The sequence below is a fragment of the Vanacampus margaritifer genome, chromosome 2 (genome assembly GCF_051991255.1).
Source record: "Vanacampus margaritifer isolate UIUO_Vmar chromosome 2, RoL_Vmar_1.0, whole genome shotgun sequence".
Classification (NCBI taxonomy): Eukaryota; Metazoa; Chordata; class Actinopteri; order Syngnathiformes; family Syngnathidae; genus Vanacampus; species Vanacampus margaritifer.
In genome coordinates this window covers 1,593,922-1,614,898 of record NC_135433.1, presented here as the reverse complement: position 1 = coordinate 1,614,898, position 20,977 = coordinate 1,593,922, and the positions used below count along the sequence as shown (strand labels likewise).

The 20,977-nt window shown below is 39.4% G+C and overlaps 2 long non-coding RNA genes across 3 annotated transcripts in view; one reads left to right on the top strand and one right to left on the bottom strand.

Moving 5' to 3' along the window:
* Positions 1–1,854, bottom strand: part of LOC144044418 (uncharacterized) — a 79,972-nt gene extending 78,118 nt beyond the window's left edge. Inside the window, exons 1-2 of the long non-coding RNA XR_013291264.1 lie at positions 1,407–1,854; positions 383–487 (exon numbers count right to left, since the gene is read on the bottom strand). This is a non-coding gene — a long non-coding RNA (uncharacterized LOC144044418). The remainder of the gene's footprint in view (positions 1–382; positions 488–1,406) is intronic.
* Positions 1,435–20,977, top strand: part of LOC144044419 (uncharacterized) — a 91,465-nt gene continuing 71,922 nt past the window's right edge. For both annotated transcript variants that reach the window (XR_013291265.1, XR_013291266.1), the window contains exon 1: positions 1,435–1,786. This is a non-coding gene — a long non-coding RNA (uncharacterized LOC144044419). The remainder of the gene's footprint in view (positions 1,787–20,977) is intronic.

Sequence of the window (20,977 nt, the reverse complement as noted above, 5' to 3'; positions counted from 1 at the left end):
TAGCACTTTGGCAGCACGTTGTGCTCCCTTCAGCCTGCAATTACAGCCGACTCGTCTGTCCGTCAACGGGCAGGGCAGGTTTGGACCGGCAGGGATTTGCCGACATAATCTCTTTCAAAGGACGAGTATTTACACCATGTAATTATTGTGTCATTTCTGCGGGGAAACCAAACGGCATCATGGACGGATGAAATATAGTTGACCAGAAAAAAAATGAACACATTTTAAAAATGACTAACCAGTCATCCATTTTTTGTGCGAGAGGTGGTGGTGGTGGTGTACGCCTTGGACTGGTCACCAGCCAATTTCAGAGCACAATCAGACAAAACAACTATTCCCATTCACACGTATGGACAATTTCAAATGGAGGAAGTTGGAGTACCTGCAACCAAACCTGGAGATCATGCAAACTCCACGGAGCGAGACTGCAGCCGATGCTAGAACACCAAACCTCAGAAATGTGAGGCAGATGCTCGAACCATTCGTGCTGCCAAAAAGAAACATACATTATTACATTGAATAAAATAGCATTGGTGAGATGAAACACACACACACAAAAAAAAAGAGTATTAGTCCTTTAAAAAGTGTTTGAATGTCTCATGTATATTCCAAAGTGTAGTACTAATGATGCATTCGAGGAAGGTGGGAAGTCGGGCTTTTACAACCCTTTGAACTGGGAGCGCCGGTTTGCAAAGTCGGGGGGAAAAAGGACCCTGATTTCGTTGACCGGCTTCAATTTGACGTCACTCGATAATGACAACCCCATGGAGACAAAGTCCGTAAATGGCAAAACATAATTCATACAATTATAAACATACATTTATCTCTTTATTTCGTATTACATTTTTAGTTATTCTAAAATAGTAACGTCATATAACGCAAGGTAATTTGTACTGAGTGCATCAAATAGAACAAACAATTGAGCAGAATCAGACATCTTTGTTGTTTACTCTGAACACTGAGGTCAGAACTGCGTCAATCTGAGTGGGATATGACAGACTTCCTACCTTCCTCGAATCCACTAGTGGTATGCAAGCTCTAGTGGTATGCTATTTAAAAAAAAAAAATAAAAAATCACAGCCCAAGTTCAATGTCATTTTAAAGTACAATTTCCTGTGATTAAGTGCAATGTTAATGTTTAAACTATGCATTGTGTTACAGTGAGCTGAAATAATATTATTTTCATTAACACGTCGACCTACTACGCCACTGTATTTTAATGTTTGTCATGATAGTGGTACGTGGAGCGCTCAGTATTTATTTGGTTTAAAAAAAAGAAAGTTAACGAACGGCCGTGTTGATCAGCATTTGTTTCTATTTAAGAGTCCAACATTGCATTTATGTTTCTATGTATTTGTGGTTGGATAAGAACACACAAACACATTGATAAAGAATGACTCACTTACCTGGGTTTAACCTGTCAAACGTTGTCACTGGTGAAGCCGCCATCCTCTCCTTATCTGCCCCGGATGCGTCTCCATTAAAAACGGAAATCGTTTCCTGTCATTCGGTATTGTGCATCATAAAATGCTAAACAACTTTACTTCAAATGTAATGCGTCAAGCTAAGCCTGCTAGGCTCACTGACTAGCCAGCCAGTTAGCAACGTTAGCGTCGCCGACTCAAGTTGTAAATCTGGACCTTCAAGCTTGCTAGCTTCACGCCGAACCGGTGAACTCTTTTGGAGCACCTCCGTGCGGACTAACAGCGGCCATTTCGGGACAAACTGCCGAACTTGATGGACGTCGAGGTCGGCCGAGATGGAATGACTACTAGATATCTGTTAGGTAATGAACAACACGTTGTGAGTATTCATGCTGTTGTTGTATGTAAAAATAGCGTCCACGAAAGTACACAGAGCATAAGAATATTGTGAAAGTGTTTCATAAATAATAATGCTGGGTAGGGACTGAAGTTGCTGACTTTGTTTTTTTCGGACATGTTAGAGGGCAGCACAGCTAAAAGTTTTTTTTTTTTTTAATTGAATAACTGTTTCAAATATACACATCTGTATCAAAGACAAACATATACAAAATGTATGGCTTTTTTTATTTATAGCACACTACAAAATTCTAAGAGGAACCAGTATGCAATGAAAAGCACAGCAAAAAGTCATCTGTCAAATCAATCGTAGTTTTGCTCTGCTCTTATTGGTTGTTGATTTCATCCAGTACTCCAATTTCCGGTTAGAATGAGATGATCGGTCTAAGCAGGTGGCCAAACCTTTGTGCCACATTTCTTGATGGTTATTTTGTGTGTTTTTTGGGGGGTGAACAAATGGGCAACATAGTTGCATGTATAAAATAACTCCTATCTATCCATCCAATATCTAATCCAGTATTTACACCAAGTACCACCTGAAAATATAATTAGCTCTCCAAAGTAGCATTGGATTTATGTTAACTACTAATGGCCAACATTAAAATACTGTCAAAAAATGTAGAGGCCAAGGTTTTAGTAATTTACTTAAATCTGCCTTATGTAGGAATTTGCCCAAAAATATATTCACAGTCGCCTTTTTATTTGACTCAAATTAACAGATTAACACCTTAGCTGTTCAGTGTTCACAATGGGTACTAATAGTCATGCACATTGTGTACGTGGGAAGGGTGTGTGCAGTTTCATTTTTCGGCCACATGTGGCAGTAATAATTCAAAGTGGATTTTTCTGCATTGGGCAGCTGTCAATCAAAACAACTGAACCTCGACAAAATGTTTTACGCGTGTCATTCGGTGTCCGCAACAACGCCCCAAGTTGATGTGTTTGTTTTGAATCTTGTTATTGGTCAGCTCCAAAAAGGAAACTGAAAATATTACATGAAATGGCTCCCTTGTCCAAAACTGGATAGACAATATCATCTGGTAGAAAACCTAAAAATCTATCCATGTATTTATTAGTAAAAGTCTGTCATTTCTCCTCCTGGCCGAATGTGTTGTTGAAAGCAAAACATCAAATACGTCCTGACAGCTAGTGTTTAAGGCCTCAGGAGTTCACCATGGGTATTTTTAAACAAATTTGCCGCCGACACTTTTAGCGAGCGCGTTTAATGGCGCAAATAAAACCTGACGACGATCCAGACGTGTGGTGCTCGTGACAGCTCATCTGGTCCCGGCCGCCACCGCCGAGATGGATGGCCCCCGCGCGTCACGCTCCATTTGCGCGGAGCAGGGTTCCCGTTTGGCACCCTCTCAGAAACGGCGAGAGGGCAGCTGGCAAGCCGGCTCGGGGGCCTCGCCAACCGCAGGCCCAGCCCGGCCCAGCCCAAAAAGCTCCAGCTAGTCATTATATAGCCCGGCCGCCGCTGTCGCCATGCCAACGGGCCTCGGGACACGCTAGGCTTGCGCAAATGTCAGCAGGGCGTTGAAACGCTGCACTTATGACTTTATGAAAGACTTTTTGGCCTTTAGACCCAACATTACGTGGAAATCACAAGGATCTAAAATATGGATCTGTCAGGCTGAAAGGGACAAACACAAACATTTGAAAGTCGAGGACGGGTTTAAAGTTGAGTTCACCTCCGATTTGTTTGGATTTGGGAACAATTTCCCTTGTAAAAGTCACGGAAATAGAAATAATGAGTTCCAGGGTCAGGTTTCTACCACACACGGCACAGCCAAAAACATATAGGGTTAACCTCCGCATTATCACCATTTGTGAATTCATTTATTTTTGTGAATTCATTTATTTACAGATTTATTTATTTTATTTAATTTTTTTTGGGAGGGGGGGGGGTCATCTTGCGTTATTTGTAACAACAAAAAAAAACGTTTTAACAAGGAACGGATTGTGGCTCGAGAAAAGTGTTTGAGTGACTGGGGTAGGGACAAGCAAACAATGAGCACAACAACAGCTATATTAAAGTGAAAAAGTCGGTTGCGCTTCATGTGCTGCTTAGCTGCCTTCCTGTGGCATCTTGCTTCCGAGGAAATATGTTAATTGAGTTGAGGAGCTTCATGTTCTTTGCAGCCATCTTGCAGTATCTGGAAGCTATTAATTCATTTGCTCCCAAAAATGTTCTATTTTAAATATTGCCATGCTCCCAAAAAACCTATTTGTATGTTTGTTTGTTTTTATGCTAGACCATACACAAGGCTTTGATGCAGCCGCTGACCTGAAGAGACCACTTAAAGCAATGTTAGTTATTACAAAAAATGGCCAGCAGGTAGCAGCAGAGTATTAACCCCTGGGCATTATTTTATTTTGAAATGGCTTGGTCAGAACCAACAAAAAGCCCAAAAAATGGTCAAATAACGCCCAGGGGTGTTAAAGATGAACCAGGGCTATGTTGCAACAAGCTCTTTTTCACAGTGTTTTCAACAGGTTTGTGAATAATGAGGAAACTTAGCTATATTCTAATGCTAATTGCTTCCATTTGGAAACAGATATGAATATACTTTTTTTGCAGGATGAAAAAAGAGACTCTAATCTTTCTTTTGTTTTGTTTTTATAGCAAATAGGACATAATATTCTGTGGGCCTTGCAAAATCAGTCAAAATCCAGTAAAGGGGAAGGGGGTTGCTTCAGTGAAAATATCTGTGGGTGAATGAGCTAACGTGTAGACCTTTTTTAGGGTGGGGGTGTCAATTACTTGCAGATTTTTACCAGAAGCTATGGCTGGTAGCACTGGTAGCTAATCTCTGCTAACACTGCAGCTCTGCTTACCTTTTGACCTTGACATGATAGTGCTTTGGCCGCATCGTTAGAGTGTATACTTTTGCTTCAGAACTTTTGTCTGATGATGTCACTTGTGGAGAAACTCAGGGTAGGTGCGGGGTTATGCAAGTTGTTTAAATTGATATATTTCCACTTTTTTTAATTTTAAAATGACTAATAAATTTTTTGGGGTCCAAAACTTGCATAATTATAGTGTTTCAAAGAAATGTATTTGTCTTTGTCTGTTTAAACTAGGGATATCAGGTGATTACATTTTTTTATCGTAATTAATCGCATTACTCCAATAGTTAACTCACGATTAATCGCAAATTGTATATCTACATTTACAATAAAATGTACAATAAAACATTTTTCTCTGAGTTTTCATAGTCTTGTTAACATAAAAGGGGGGGAATGTTAAACTAATAGAAATATGGCTGCATCTTTTAGTCAATAGGTGGGTTTCCATCCACCTATTTTTATTCTAAATTTAAAAAATTGCGAAAAAGAAACTGAATGGAAACGGCAGAAATTTGATTAAAGGCCCAAAATTCGCAAAAAAAGTTTTCACGCTTGGAGAGGGTGTTTTTTGAAGCGTATCAAAAAAAGGAAAATGAGCATTTTGGCAATGGAAACAGGTTTTGCGAATAAGCGACTACAAGACCGGATATACGTCACATGTTTTGACCGATACTACGTCACACGCATGTTTGTAGTCACAATAAATGGCGGATGATAAAGTAAGATATGTTTGGGGAAACGAAGAAACATGATTCTTTTTATAATGAATTAAAGAAAAAAAACATGAATGCAATTTTAGAGGGCTTTATTAACATCAGCTCTCAATGTAACGACACACTTCGTTTACATGCGGGAGGGAAGCCAACAAGACAAACGACTTCCGTTCAGTCCGTCAAAAGCAACATTACCACCCGGAACTCCCCAACGTCCCAAAGTTCTGTCACTACAACATCATCTCGGGGCGCATATTCGCAAAGAAGAGCGGATGGAAACGGGCATAAGTCGCATGTCCGTTTTGCGCAGTTTCACAAAATGGGCATAAAAATTTCAAAACATTTGGATGGAAACCTGACTATTGATACAGTAACTTCATAATAATAATTAATATAAGTGAATTAAAATTAAAAAGATGTCCTGTTAAAAACGAGTGTGGTATTGATTTGTGTTGAGGTCATCTCACTGCCACTAGATGGCATAATTGCAATTTTTTGACATAGGTGACAGCTCAGTGCATTTTTCTTTTCATATTAAGAGCTATCTAATCATAAACATGATGTAACTTGTGAAATTCTGCATATTTTTAAAATTGTAAAGTACAGGCTTTCCAATTAAGGAGCGGAGCGGAGTTAAAAATTTTTCAAATTAACTCAAAATGAACGCACTAATTTTGACACCCCTAGTTTAAACATTTTCTGGTTTTGTCCCAAAAAACAAATGACTGTCCTAATCGTGATTTCAATTATGACCAAACTAATCGGGATTAATATTTTCTCATCATCAAGCAGCCCTATTGGAACGCAACTCCCGCAATAAACGAGGGACTGCTGTATAGCAGACATTTAAAGAGTCCTTTTTCCATAATACACTCCCTTTCAAGGTGAGTTATCATGTGTGTGTTCCAAAGGAAAGAGTCGGCAGCCTGTGCAAACTTGGTGTGCTTGTGGAAGATAACAAACAAGTTGTTGTGGTGGAAGGAGACACCTCAGATAAACCACCCGCCTGCTCTCCGTCCAACACAGAGGAGGAAGCTCGCTCGTTGTGTGTTTACATACCCGGCTGATGAATCGCGAGGGGGAGAAGGTGTGGAGGAACATTAGTGTCCTGAAGAGGATGTCATGAGTCATCCTCCGCCAGCGTATGAATGCCAGGCTTAATCCTCAGGAAGTCCAAGAGACGTGTAGGCCGGTTAATAATCATGCTCGTGATTCTCAACCCATTCAACCAACCCTATAATTCGCATGGCCAAAATTCCCACATTTCACATTTCCACCGCAAGTTAATGTAGCTATTACATGAACTCATTCACAGTCATGGACATTTAAATTTGTCAACTGGAGTCCAACCGTACTGACACTGAGGTTTATATTCGTCAAGTACGTCTTTCAACGGGTAAACGTGGATAAGGGTGTTGCCCAGCTTGTGAAATTCAGGTTTGTAAACTACCTTAAACTGACTCATTGAGCCATTTTCAACAGTAAAAAAATACAATATTTTGTCTATAATTAATGTGATAACTTCATTATTTTTCATGTACAATTAAAACTCTTTCACTGCCAGACGTTTTCAGAAACGGGTTGTCCCCACTGCCAGCCGATTTAAGCATTTTGAGTGATCTTTCAAGGTCCACAGAAAATGTTGTGTTTGGACTATGGAAACACACATACTACCAAATGAAAGATTGGACTCTCAGCTTTCATCAGAAAAAAAAGTTTGTTTCTACCTTATTCCGTTCTTCAGTAATCAACAATAGAAAATGGTTACTTTCACCGAAATTCTCTCTTTTGAAACAAAAAACGGAGAAAAAGAGCTTTTTGTGAAACGATGTTATTTCATGCACTCTAGTGAATTGTACACTTCTTTTTGTCCATGAATGATGCCACAAACACCTAAATAGTGCTTTACTTCTGTAAAATGCTTTCACCAACAATGAAAAAGTGTTTTTTGATTGCAAAACACGTTTATTTCCATTCAACAGTGTAACAATTTGACAAAACAATTTCGCAAACTATTTACAAATGTGTGCAACTGTGGTACTACTTACAATTATGTGGATGTTTCAAATACAGTTTTTCCTTTTGTAACGCTCTCCTGCGTGCAAGGAGACGCCAGGACTCGCACAACAGTTTACTTTCACTTTCACATTGGTCCGTTTTGCGTGCAAACGTTACACTTTCTTGACGGCCTTTTTTTCCGGGGAATAAAAAGCAAGTAGCAGATTGTACACACTCCTCCGATGAATATGCATTGGACTCGGGGCACTCTCCGTCGTCCGATCGAACGTCCGCCTGTGCGTGCTCGGTTGCGCTCCGCGTTACGACACCGTCATAGCCGCCGCGTCAGCGGTTCCAATTTCGCCGTGCTGCCCTCTAGGGGCCAAAAATAGTCATTAGGCACAACAGACAGACTTGAAACTTTCACCAACCATGCGGAAGGGTTTCCTCTACCCGTTTCAAAAAAAAAAAAAAAAATCATTGGATGACGTCTTTTGACGTCATTGGCAGTGAAGCGTAGGTTTTTACTTGACGTCTTTAAACGTCAGTGGCAGTGAAAGAGTTAAACATTTAAAAAAACAAATTTTCCACTTGCTGCCGACTGAAGATGACATCACCCGTGCTGAGGACCGATCATGGCTCATTTTGCTGCCCAAAGCCAGAGAACAGGTGACCTGTGATTGGTCGTTACTTATTTGCTCAGCACGAGTGATGTCATCTTCAGTTGGCAGCAAGTGCAATAACGTTTTTAAAGGTATTCAGTGAACATGAAAAATAGTGAAATGAATCCTGGACAAAATATGAACTTTTTTTCCTGAAAAGGGCTCAATGAGTCAAGTATACCGGGTGGTGGCCGTGGCAGTGGAGACGCACTGCTTTTTGGTGTACAGCCAAGTAGAGCAGAGCAGAGTAGAGTAGGGTAGATACCGTCGGTGGAAACAAGGCTATAGTATAAATAAATAAAAGTATATCGTATCGTATCGTATCGTGTTTAAGGCGTTATAAATAAATTTAACCGGTCGAGTTTTTTTTTTCTGTTTTTTTTTTTAACTCTTTCACTGCCATTGACGTTTATAGACGTCAAGTAAAAACCTACGGAGCACTGCCAATGACGTCTAAAGACGTCATCTAATTTTTAAAAAAAAAATTTTTGAAACGGGTGCGGGCAAGGCTTCCGGAGCTGTGGTGAAAGTTTCCAGCCGGTCTGTTGTGCCTAATGACTATTTTTGGCCCCTAGAGGGCAGCGATGACTCTCTTTTGACAAGATCGGGTGGGCGTCAGTAGAGGCGGAGCTAGAGCGTCGAGCAGGAGATGAGAATGGAAGACAAAGGAAAAATGGCGACCGGTTCCGAGCAGCTCACGCCCGAGCCGTTTTTTTCAAAGACCAAAAGCATCGCTTTGCCTCATAAAGTACTCACCAAAAACGTGGTTCTGTCTACATCGGCCTGCCACGGGCAAAAGCTTCTGCGTTAGCAAGGTTTTCTTTTCTTTCGTTTCTTTCTTTTTTTTTAGCAAAGCCTCGGAAAAATACACAGGCAGATTTTTTTCGAGGCTTCGCCACTCGTCGAAAATGAGAAAGCCCACTCACCGAAAGGTGGTTATCTATCAATGAGGACCGATGTAACGACAGTTTTCAACTTTAACCCAACACCTCTTTTCAAAAGAGCATTTGAAGTGAAGTGAAAATGAATTCATGGTCCCAAACTCCTTTTGTCTGTCAGTATTTCCCAGTGATGAGCAAGGAAGAAACGGGTACGAGGACAATGGTGATGACTTATTTCTCTCAAACTGGAGACAAGCAGGTGAAAGGCGGAGCCAATTAACACTGTGTGGAGGTGATCTAACTCTTCGAAATAACTTCTCTTCACACAATCTGAAAACATTAAAATTACACTATATATGTATATATATATATATATATATATATATGCCATAAAGATATATATACAGTATTTTTTTAATAATAAACTCAGAAGTCTATGAGTTTTTTCTCACAAATTTGCCACTTTATAAACTAGCAAATTTGCGAGGTTTTTCTTGAAAAATTACCTCACCTCTGGAAAAAAAAAAGCGCTAATACGCCGTTGTGAACTCCTACAAATTAAACTCTGCAATTTTAACAACATATTTGCTTGCGAGGGGGTGCGCACAAGTATTGTATTTTCATCAGGGTTTATTCAAGGTTCCAAAAGGTTGCACAGACTTTCGTACGGATGTTTTTATGCTTGCAAAAAAATGTTCAAAATAATGCGGTGCCGTTAATGGAATTGAATCGCTACTGTTGTGACACATTAGAATTAGCTTCTGAAATGCACTAAAACAAACTTTCACCTGACGCTCGGCCAGGCAATGTTAATGCGAAAGAGGAATGGCCGGTTGATATTTTTACCCAAAGTTGGCGTTGTTAGCCGTCGTGTTAAACTAGCCTCGTGGTTGGGGGAGGGGGAGTTACTTTTTACGCACTGAAACCCAATCTGCAATCTCGCAGCGGACGGTCACTGTGCTGACACTCACGCATTCACTAGTAATCAAATCACTCCTTATAGCTGACCTATGCAAGACACGCACACACATATGAACACAAACAGAGGTGCAAAAAAGTGATTGACGCATCACTTGAGCAGCAACGGCAGCTGCTTCAAAATTGTGCTTATGCGTGTGTCACCGTGTGAATGTGTGTGCGTTTGTGCATGCAACGTACGCGTGTGTGTGTTTTGTGCATATATTTGTGCGTGAATAAGTGCATGTGAGTGTGTTGCACCCGCGTGCGTGTGTACGTGCGTCCCCGCATTTCTGTCATTTCCCCATATTAGCACCCAGCAAAAGAGCGGGAAGCCCGGCGAAGCAGCCCCAGTCGCCCGCTCGACACCCAATACGCAGGAAATGCGAACAGCTGCCGCCCACTCAAGGGATGGTTTCACTGCCGAGGGAGGGGGAGGGAGGAAGATGAGGGATGGTAAGCGGTTTAAGGGGGCTGGGGGGGGGGGGCGTCCGTCTTTCCTGCCCAGTAACATCAGCTCATTTGTTGACCTGACTAGGACTGTGCGATATGGCCAAAAATATAAAATCGAGATTTTTTCAGTTATTCAGGGTGTTTATGATTTTAATGTAATAAACCCAACAAACGTTTATATTAGGTGTGTCAAAAGTATTGTGTTAATTTTGAGTTAAGATCAAGTTCCTTTAATGCCACCATTTTTTTTTTTTACACGCGATTAATGATCGCCCCTTACTTGGAAATCGTGTCCAGTGGGAATTCCGGTCGCAATGAAGCAGACACGTCCACGTCAAAATGTAGCAGTAATACATTTAACAATAATGCATATATTTGTGGAGACTGGGGTCAAGTTGTATTTTACAATTTTAAAAATGTGGAGAATTTCACAAGTTACTTCATGTTAAAGATTAGGTAGCTCTTAATATGAAAAGAAAAATGCACTGAGCTGTCACCAAAGTCTTACAATTATGCCATCTAGTGGCAGAAAAATGACCTAAAACAAATCAATATCACACTTGGTTTTTATGCTGCATTCAAACCAAAACTGGGACGTTTGGGCAGCGCGTTTGCATTGTAGTCACATTTGTGACAAAAATCTGCACACTCGCATTTTCGCCGAAATTGAAAAGTTTCAACTTTTTTTGCATTTCGCCTCGCGGTAGCCAATCAGCTTCAAGTACCGGCTACGTCACACAAAGCGTCCTGTCTGTTGTCAACAACATGGCCTTTTTGTTGACTTACTAAAATGTTCTATGTTCACCGAGGGACACGAATGAATGCATGAATGAGCGGCAATAGTTCCAAAAAATTCCAAGCGTTCCAGATCGCCGTTTTCGGTTTTGGTGTGAATGCAGCATCGCAGTACAGTATTTAGGAAAAAAATATTTTAATGTACATTTTATTGTACGTTTGGAACAGATATAACATTTGCAATTAATTAATTGAAGTCATGCAATTAATTACAATCAAAAATGTTAATCTCCTTTTTTTTTTCCTCTGAGCAATGATGATGACATATCAAATCGGTAAAATTACCGAATGAACAATACTGAGCTCTCCAGGAAAAAAATAAAAAATAATGTTAATCTCCTGACACACCTAGTTTATGTAAAGGTTTCATTTCTTCAAAAATAATTCCTGTGCAAAATGTTCAGACAATGATCATGTATGCTGATTCCAAATCAGTTTTAACATAAACCTACCATTCATAGTTTGTGCTTGAAGTATTTGGTAGCTGTTTTAAACGTGTATCCCAACCCCAACAGCATTCTGCCACTTTTAGAAAAATTTAACTCAAAATAACAACTGGATGTAACAGAACATAAGAACAACAGCTTTTAATAATCCAGAATGCAAAATTTGCTTTTCAAAATGACGATTAATCAAATTAATTCGATTTATTGCCCAGCCCTAGACCTAACACACACACCAATATGGCCTGGAAATAAAATCTTGACATTTCCCCAGATTTCCGTTTTTCCTTTTGCTTTTCGGAAATTACGTTATGCATATTAGTTTCCGCACTTTGTTTTCCTCCCTTTTATAGCATCTGAAAACAAAAAGACTCACCAATAAACTCAAATGAAGCACTAACATGAAGCAGTAACAGTGACATGTGGGATGCATAAATAGAAGAATATATGGATGGATTCACTATCAAATGCAGGGTCCAGCACGCTAACACTTTTGCACTCATTGGGTGGTCCGAGTGATTTGGCGTGCAGCAGAATTGACGTCAAGCGTGAGCGTTTTCTCACTTGAGCGTAAAATTGCAAATAAAAACTTTGCGGCGTTGTTTAGATGATCATATGACACATTAGTCTTAACAGTGAATTCATTATACACCTGTCTCCGTCTCTCTGTTGTTACTTTCAGAGGCAGGACTCTTTGTGAGAAATTTTTCCTCACAAAATAATTGGGTGACAACAAAACAAAACTTGAAACCTATAAATTCATTCATTAGCCCGGCGAGCAACTCATTCCCGTTCTTGGTGTGATAAACAACATCCTGGCATTCTCTACTTAAGTAAAAATACAATAACTTGTGGGGGAAAAAACTTTGGTAAAAGTACTCACTCAAATAATTACTCAAGTAAAAGTAAAAAAGTACAGGCTCTGAAATGTACCTGACGAGTGCAAGTAAAAAGCTTTTTTTTTTAACCAGCTTTTTCTTCCTACGTCAATTTGAAAGATATTAGATATTATATCCCGTTCTTGGTGTGATAAACAACATCCTGGCATTCTCTACCTAAGTAAAAATACAATAAATTGTGTGGGAAAAAAACTTTGGTAAAAGTACTCACTCAAATAATTACTCAAGTAAAAGTAAAAAAGTACAGGCTCTGAAATGTACCTGACGAGTGCAAGTAAACTTTTTTTTTTAACCGGCTTTTTCTTCCTACGTCAATTTGAAAGATATTAGATATTATATCCCGTTCTTGGTGTGATAAACAACATCCTGGCATTCTCTACCTAAGTAAAAATACAATAAATTGTGTGGAAAAAAAACTTTGGTAAAAGTACTCACTCAAATAATTACTCAAGTAAAAGTAAAAAAGTACAGGCTGTGAAATGTACCTGACGAGTGCAAGTAAAAAGCTTTTTTTTTTTTACCGGCTTTTTCTTCCTACGTCAATTTGAAAGATATTAGATATTATATCCCGTTCTTGGTGTGATAAACAACATCCTGGCATTCTCTACCTAAGTAAAAATACAATAAATTGTGTGGAAAAAAAACTTTGGTAAAAGTACTCACTCAAATAATTACTCAAGTAAAAGTAAAAAAGTACAGGCTGTGAAATGTACCTGACGAGTGCAAGTAAAAAGCTTTTTTTTTTAACCGGCTTTTTCTTCCTACGTCAATTTGAAAGATATTAGATATTATATCCCGTTCTTGGTGTGATAAACAACATCCTGGCATTCTCTACCTAAGTAAAAATACAATAAATTGTGTGGGAAAAAAACTTTGGTAAAAGTACTCACTCAAATAATTACTCAAGTAAAAGTAAAAAAGTACAGGCTCTGAAATGTACCTGACGAGTGCAAGTAAAAAGCTTTTTTTTTTTTACCGGCTTTTTCTTCCTACGTCAATTTGAAAGATATTAGATATTATATCCCGTTCTTGGTGTGATAAACAACATCCTGGCATTCTCTACCTAAGTAAAAATACAATAAATTGTGTGGAAAAAAAACTTTGGTAAAAGTACTCACTCAAATAATTACTCAAGTAAAAGTAAAAAAGTACAGGCTCTGAAATGTACCTGACGAGTGCAAGTAAAAAGCTTCTTTTTTTTTTTACCGGATGTTTCCTCCTACGTCAATTTGAAAGATATTAGCTAATGAGCAAGTTGACTCTTGAGTATCACTTGCTCATGTTGCTGGTCCACTCCTCGCTGACATGATCGAACCTTCTTTCATGTTGTTGACTGGCAGTCTGCGGTGTTCTTCTTATCAAGTTCAAATTATCCTCTGTAGTGGCGGCGCGCGTTGCCCTCATATTTACGGGTTGTTCTACTCTAGCCAATTGCACGTCCTGTGTGTGTGTAACGATATCCAAACATCACGATACGATATTATCACAATATGAAGCTCACGATATGATAATTATGATATTGTGGGGAGATTGGCAATATTAAAAAAAGGTCACAATATTGTAAAAAAAAAAAAAAAAAAGCTCATACAAAAAAACACAATACTGTGCTTTTGTACATAACGCAATGCATATAAAACCACCTACAACGTCATCTAATAACACTTTATATTGAGGCACTTACTTTTTTTTTTTCTAACAATTTTAAGTCTACGTTTAGTTTAGGTGTATATGGGATTTTTATTTTTATTTTATAGGTTTTAGGTGAACTAATGAATGCACGCACGCACATACACATATTCACCCACATACAAAAAAAATAAAAATACAAAAAATATATATATTTTAAAAAAAAAAGGAGAGCAATGATGATGATATGTCAAATCGGTAAAATTACCGAATGAACAATACTGAGCTCTCCAGAAAGGAAAAAAAAAAAGTTCATTGAGGCACTTACTTTCTAATGCACGCACACGTTAAGTTCCTCCACATATTGACTCCGTTCACAAGCATATTAACTCTTTGACCGCCAAAAACGTTAAATAACGTTTAGTAAAATCCTACGGAGGACCGCCAAAGTGAAAAACGGAATAAGGTAGAAACAAACTTTTTTTTCTGATGAAAGATGAGAGTCCAATCTTTCATTTGGTAGTACGTGTGTTTCCATAGTCCAAACACAACATTTTCTGTGGACCTTGAATAATCAGTCAAAATGCTTAAATCGGCTGCCACCCACGGCATCCCTTTTCTGAAAACGTCTGCCGGTCAAAGAGTTAAGTTGTTCTTCATCTGACGAGCAGCGTGGATTTTAAACATAGAAGGGCCAAAAAATCCCTTTTGAAAATCAAACCGCACTAAAAAAAAACTAGCCACCAGAAGGTGCTAGAATCGCCCAAATGGAATTCAACCTGACTTTTTTAACAGATGTGCTGCTTTTAATATCGTGACATGACGACATGAGGCATCATGAAGACGTCGCCACAATCGGGTTGTCAACATTTGTCCAGGCCAGTGAGACAGCCCCTGAAAAGACTGGACTAGAAACGCACTCCAGAGAAACAGGGACAAAAACAGGGCTACTACCCTTGATTAGCGACGGTGCCCAATTTCCGGTTGCGTAACACAACAAAGCAAGACGTTTTGTGGCGATAAACCAGCAAATATTGTATGTGTTGTATTTACACACTTGACGAGAAAACACAGAAAGGAGTTGGCTAGCAATTAGCTTCCGATGAGCGGCACCGACGGAGCTCGCTGACGTGCGACCACTCACAAAATAAGCAACCGATTCGGCGGTATTTACCACCAAGTGTTGACGCGAAGACAGGCAGCTGTGCGGCCAACGTGTGTTCCGCAGGTGTGTTTGTGTTAAGAAAGTAAACCGCAACAGTATTTATAATCCTTGCTCGGATGTCACCACTGGAGCACATCTCGTGTTTACAAAGATTTAAATGTAGAAATCTATTTTGTCAGTGTGAAAGTGAGCAAATGTTTTGTTTTTCTTCACTTTAAACTACATAGCAGCTAGAAACATTAGGATATGATATTTACACACACACTCGCACGCACGCACACACACACGCACGTACACATCTTCACCCACATACAAAAAAAAGAAAAAGAAAAAAGGAGAGCAATGATGATGACATGTCAAATCGGTAAAATTACCGAATGAACAATACTGAGCTCTCCAGAAGAAAAAAAAAAGGATATGATATTTTGAGCTACGGGACCGAGTGTCATCAGAATCACAGTAACGCTTTTTTCCTGCTAAAACAACACTTTTGTATCAGCCTGGTTTGTTAAAAATGGATCGGGAACTTCTACTTAGTCGGGCTGTCGGCATCAAAACGAAGTGTGTCGATTCAGCCTTTGAAAAGTAGTCCGACAGCACTCGTTGCTAGCCACAAGCCGCTAACGCAGTCATGGAGTCAAGCCAAGTCAAACACGACAGTGATTACGGGAACACGCCGAAACATGCTACGAGGGTCAACTGCAAAAATAAAACCCGACTAAGGCATTTGCGTTGCGGTCCATGTCTTTTTTTGGATAGCTTTGCAAGCGGGTTGACGGTGTGAATGTAGCATACCGTATGAACGAGTGTCGTCGTGGCTGGCTTGACTTGCCTTTTTGTCCGTGATTCAAGAATCCGTGGCCAAAGCGCCTCATCGGACAGACCATCTTTAAAAAAAAAAATTAAGTCCGTTTTTGCAAAACCTACTAAATAGTAACAAGAAAAAGTTACTCTTAAAGTAAATTTTACTTCAAACTTTGCCAATGTACGAGTAAGGTCATTACTGATTTTCAATGGACAGAACAGATACAGATTTAGACATTCAAACGGGAAGTCAACCCAAATTTATGTATTGTTTTTTGTTAGTTTTTTTACAATATATTTTATGCAGTCCCAGTTGTCTAAATATGGTATTGTGATTAATATTGCGTTAATGAAATACTGTAGGAGTTAAGCAGCGAAATCAAGCCATTTTCATCCATCTCAGAGGGCGGCCATTTTGTCACTTGCCGTCGAATAAAGATGACATCAATGTTTTTCAGGTAACAACCAATCACAGTGCAGTTTCATCAAACAGGTGAGCTCTGATTGGTTGTTGCCTGGAGCAACTGTGATGTCATCTTCAGTCGACAGCAAGTGGCAAAATGGCTGCCCCCTGAGATGAAAAAAACGGCTGGATTTTGCTTCATAACTCATATTCCACAAATGTAATATTAATCAGTATGTCATGTTTAGACTAGTGAGGTCACATATAGCATATTATTGTCAAGAAATGTTTAAGGTTGACTTCCACTTTGCTGTATGTTTTGGACTCTTTTACGGATGAAGTCAATTTGTAGTCCAATCTCGTTCACTGATCGGCTTTTGAATCCGACAATCTGATTGGATGTTGCTTGTCATGCCAAGAACGAGAAGGAGTAACTATTGCATACATACAGTTACATAAAGGGCAACACATTTTAGATTACAATTTAGCATTTTTTATAGCATTAGCATTCAGAGTCCAGCCTTCAGCGTGAGTGGTCAAGTTTTATATTCTGTGCTTTCCGATCGTCGCCTTTGACTTTCCATCGCAAGTAGACTATAATTCCCCAAATGGTTCTGGGGGCGTGCGCAGCATTAGCGTCCCCTGCCGTACTTGTGGTTCAAGCCCGGGAAGGAAATATTTGATTTGTTAACTGAACGCTTGTCTTTATTAGCAGAATGTTTGCATGTCCGGCTATTTGTGGTCAAGGGCCGTGCGCTTAAATTTATATCTGCTGCTGTGTAGGAACTTGCGGTTTAGTATTTCCTATATGTGTGAATGTGTGTTTTTTCTTGCACACTTCTACTTCTGTGTGTGCGTGTGTGTGGCCTCCAGTTGCTTCCGGAAGCAAGCGGCCCACCGGGTCCCTCACACCTAAATAAAACTCGACTGTCTGGATAGCTTGGCGGGACGCATTCATTCACCTTCTGACTGGAGGAATTTCCAACATTAAGAAGACAAAGATCAGCTTCTCCTTGTTTTTTTCCCCTCCTGACTTTCAAGTGCACGGACAGGATGGCTTCAATGGGCCATAAAAGCAGTCAGTCAGTCGGCAGCAGGCGAGCAGCCTGCCAACCAGCTTGTCTCCCCCCAGCTGTTTACATGCTGGCTTCCTGTATCCTACTTAATCAGCGAGATCTGGGTGTCTGCCCGGCCTGGCGCTGGAAAGGAGGTGCAGACTAAACTCCTGGACGGAGGCAAAAGGGGGGGTGGAAACGCCGCGTTATTTACCATCACAAGCGTAAAGCAACAAATTCTTAGTCCTTGGTCAGGGATGTCCAATCTTTTTACGCATTTGGAGAAATTTAATTGATTATCAGATTAATCAACAACGATATAAATAATCGAGTAATCGTTTGGGGCCATGTTTTTTTATTTAAAAATGTCCAAATCCTCTGATTTCAGCATATCAACAGTAATTGTTCACCAATTTCTGTAGTCCTTCATGAAAGAAGACTGATTATCTTCTGTGTTTAATCAATTAATTTTTACTTTAGAAAACAATGACCAAACTGGTAGCATAGTAAATATCCAATCCCCTTTCTTCACTGAATAATAAACAGTAATCAGGGGAAAAAATGCTTTTGTAATACAACTTAAATACAAAATTCAAATGAATCAGATTAGTCGATTAATCGATTGAATAAAGCAACACTAAGGAACTTTCAGTGTACGTTGATCATGGCGGCGCCATATGGACAAAAGTGGTGATGTTAAGCCTGAAGGAAGACCACATTTCTCATCAGGACAAGCGAATTGCGTCGCTTTTTTTTAGCTCATGCTAGCGAGTGAAAGAAGGGCCGATGTTGATCCTTGACTGTCTTTTTATCCGGGTAGCTTCCCTTTTTCTTTTTTCTTTTTGTCTCAGACAAAACTTTTCAGTTGTTTTGCAGCTTCTACCAGGGAAGCAGTAATCGTGCGTCGACATTCAAATTGACTTCCGTTTTTGTAACGAATGGGTGAAGGTGGAAGTGATGTGTGCCATAAAGCAGTCAGCACTTTTGTAGTTTTTTTGTGACAGTGTTCCTACAAGTTGCCTAATGCCAGTAAAAATGATACAAACCCCCTCGTACGATTCAGCTAGCTTTTTCATCAGAAGAGTTATGAAAGTATTTTATTAAGGTTGAAAATGCTACTCCTTAATGCTACTTTAATCGATTCTAAAACTATTCGATAGTGACAGCGCTAGTCCAAATATGGTCAATGTAATATTTTTCAAAAATTTATGCTATTGTCTGTCCCTGCGCTGTCTCTTATTTTTACTTGTGGTGCTTTGATCGATCGGCATCCAATCGTGACTGGACGATTTCCGTGGAAACGTACGTGATCGGCATATGTCGATTAGTGCTTTACATTTTCGATCACAAAAAAACGATCACATCGAAAGTCTCCTTAAAGGTGTCTCATCCCCTGTGTAAGTCTGTGAGTCTTACATACCATACACGGTAGATATTCTTATTGAAACGTGAGTATTTTTTTGCAAACATCCGTTTTAACATGGGAAAACAATTATCAAAATTTTTCCTTATTGTCTAATGTCACAGACCAAAATATGTGTGTGCATTTTCTACACTGTCATTTTGCACTGTTTTGTGTAATAAAGGATATAAATTAACCCTGCCAAAAGAAAGATTAGAGTCTCTTCTTTCATCAGCACAAAAAGACTATACATCGATCTGTTTCCGTTTTGCAGCAATTAGCATTAGAATATAGCTAAGTTTAAGTTGATCTCTTATACTCTGCTGCCACCTGTTGGCCCTTTTTGTTCTACCATTGCTTCAAGCGTTTCTTCAGTTCAGAGCCTGGATCAAAGTCTTCTGTATGCTCTATCATAAAAAAAAATAAAAAATAAATAAAAAAACGTATAAATATGTCTTTGGGAGCTTGGTGATATTTAAAATAGTTTTGGGGAGCAAATTAGTTAGTGGCTTGTTAAAATCATTCTTAGCAGCTCTAAAACTGAAAAAAATGTGCAGCTAATCCATGTGATTGTTATTAGAATCAGCAACAAAAAAAAACTTATTGGAACAGTCCTAATTTTTACGCACCATTATAACCCGTTTAAAATGATAAAAAAATACCTCGGGAACAAATCCATTGAACTATCTTCAAAGTATTGTAAAGCTGACTTTGTAGTAAGCCTGTTTTGCTGCCTCCATGAGTGTAAATACAGTTTGCGGGGTGCTTAATTGAAGTAGTCAGCGGTGGCTTCATTTGCAGTCTTCGAAGCCTCGAGACAAAAAGCTTCGTCATCTTCCCCCAAATTCTGTTTCAAAGGTCATTTGAGCCATGAGTGATTTTAAAAAAGGGAATAAAAGAGCTGATTAAGGAGTTTAACAGGGAGAAATGAACCTTTTGTTCTTGTGTCTTTCTGTACCAAAGCAAGACGTCAACCCACTTTTAGCAGTCCAGATATCAAAAATGGCGCTTTTCATGTATCAATGTCTATATCCAATTTTGCTGCTGTCTTGATCTTCCCCAAACCTCCCCCAAGTCACCGATTGCTCTCCCGTTGATCCCACTTCAGGAAGAGGCCATTTGTGAGGACGAGGAAATTAAGACGTGCGTCGACTTGTCCTGGTCGTCTTTTTTTTTTGTTTTTTGTTTTTGTTTGCGTTCGGCTTGTGCGCCGTTTTGTGCGTGTGTCGATAAGCATCTGCCATCATTCCAACGTTTGTTTACTTGGGGCCAAGAAGTTTCCTGAGTGTTTGAGGGGGTTGAAGGAGTGTGTGGAAGGGGGTTGCAGAATCTACCTAGCAACCAAGGTCTCCACATTTCAAAATCTTAATAGTTTGTAAAAATGTCCTAAAAAAATATTAATAAAAAAAGAGTGTGAGTTAAATGAGTTGAAAGGCTGAATAAAAGGTATTTTAGAAATGGATTATTTTGATTACCTGCTCAATGCTGACCATTAAGTCTTTAAGGGCGGGGCTTATCAGACGGTATTCGTTTTGAGCCATTCAACCAGAATAGTGCTGGAGCTCGGCACCCATCCCGTTGCAGTATTCAACTCGACTCTACTAAGTACAGTTGCTTTTCTTCTGAAGCTATTAAAAAGTGTCCAAACAATAAATCAAAGACAGAAAAAGAGACGGTTTTCCTCTATTTTTTCCCACAAAGAGATCCGGACGTTGATGTCATGCGTCCTAAAATGGCCGTTAGCGCAGCAAAAAAAAAAAAGGGATCGAGCAGGCTACCAAAAGAGGAACCTATGCGTAGCCAGATGCTAACTGTTAGCACAATGGGGGAAATAATCGTTCAATTGTGCTGCTATGGTTTTATAGATATTACTCAGTTGAATTTAATAACTGACCATACCATGAAAAATACTTTTTGCGGCCCAATTATCAGCTGCTAAGTTGCTAACGTACCAAAATACCCAAACTTGCGTGAAGCTGCTAACTTCGATGGCATTTTTAGCGCACATAAAGGGAAACTAAATCCGCATTGTAGAAATGTATAAACTT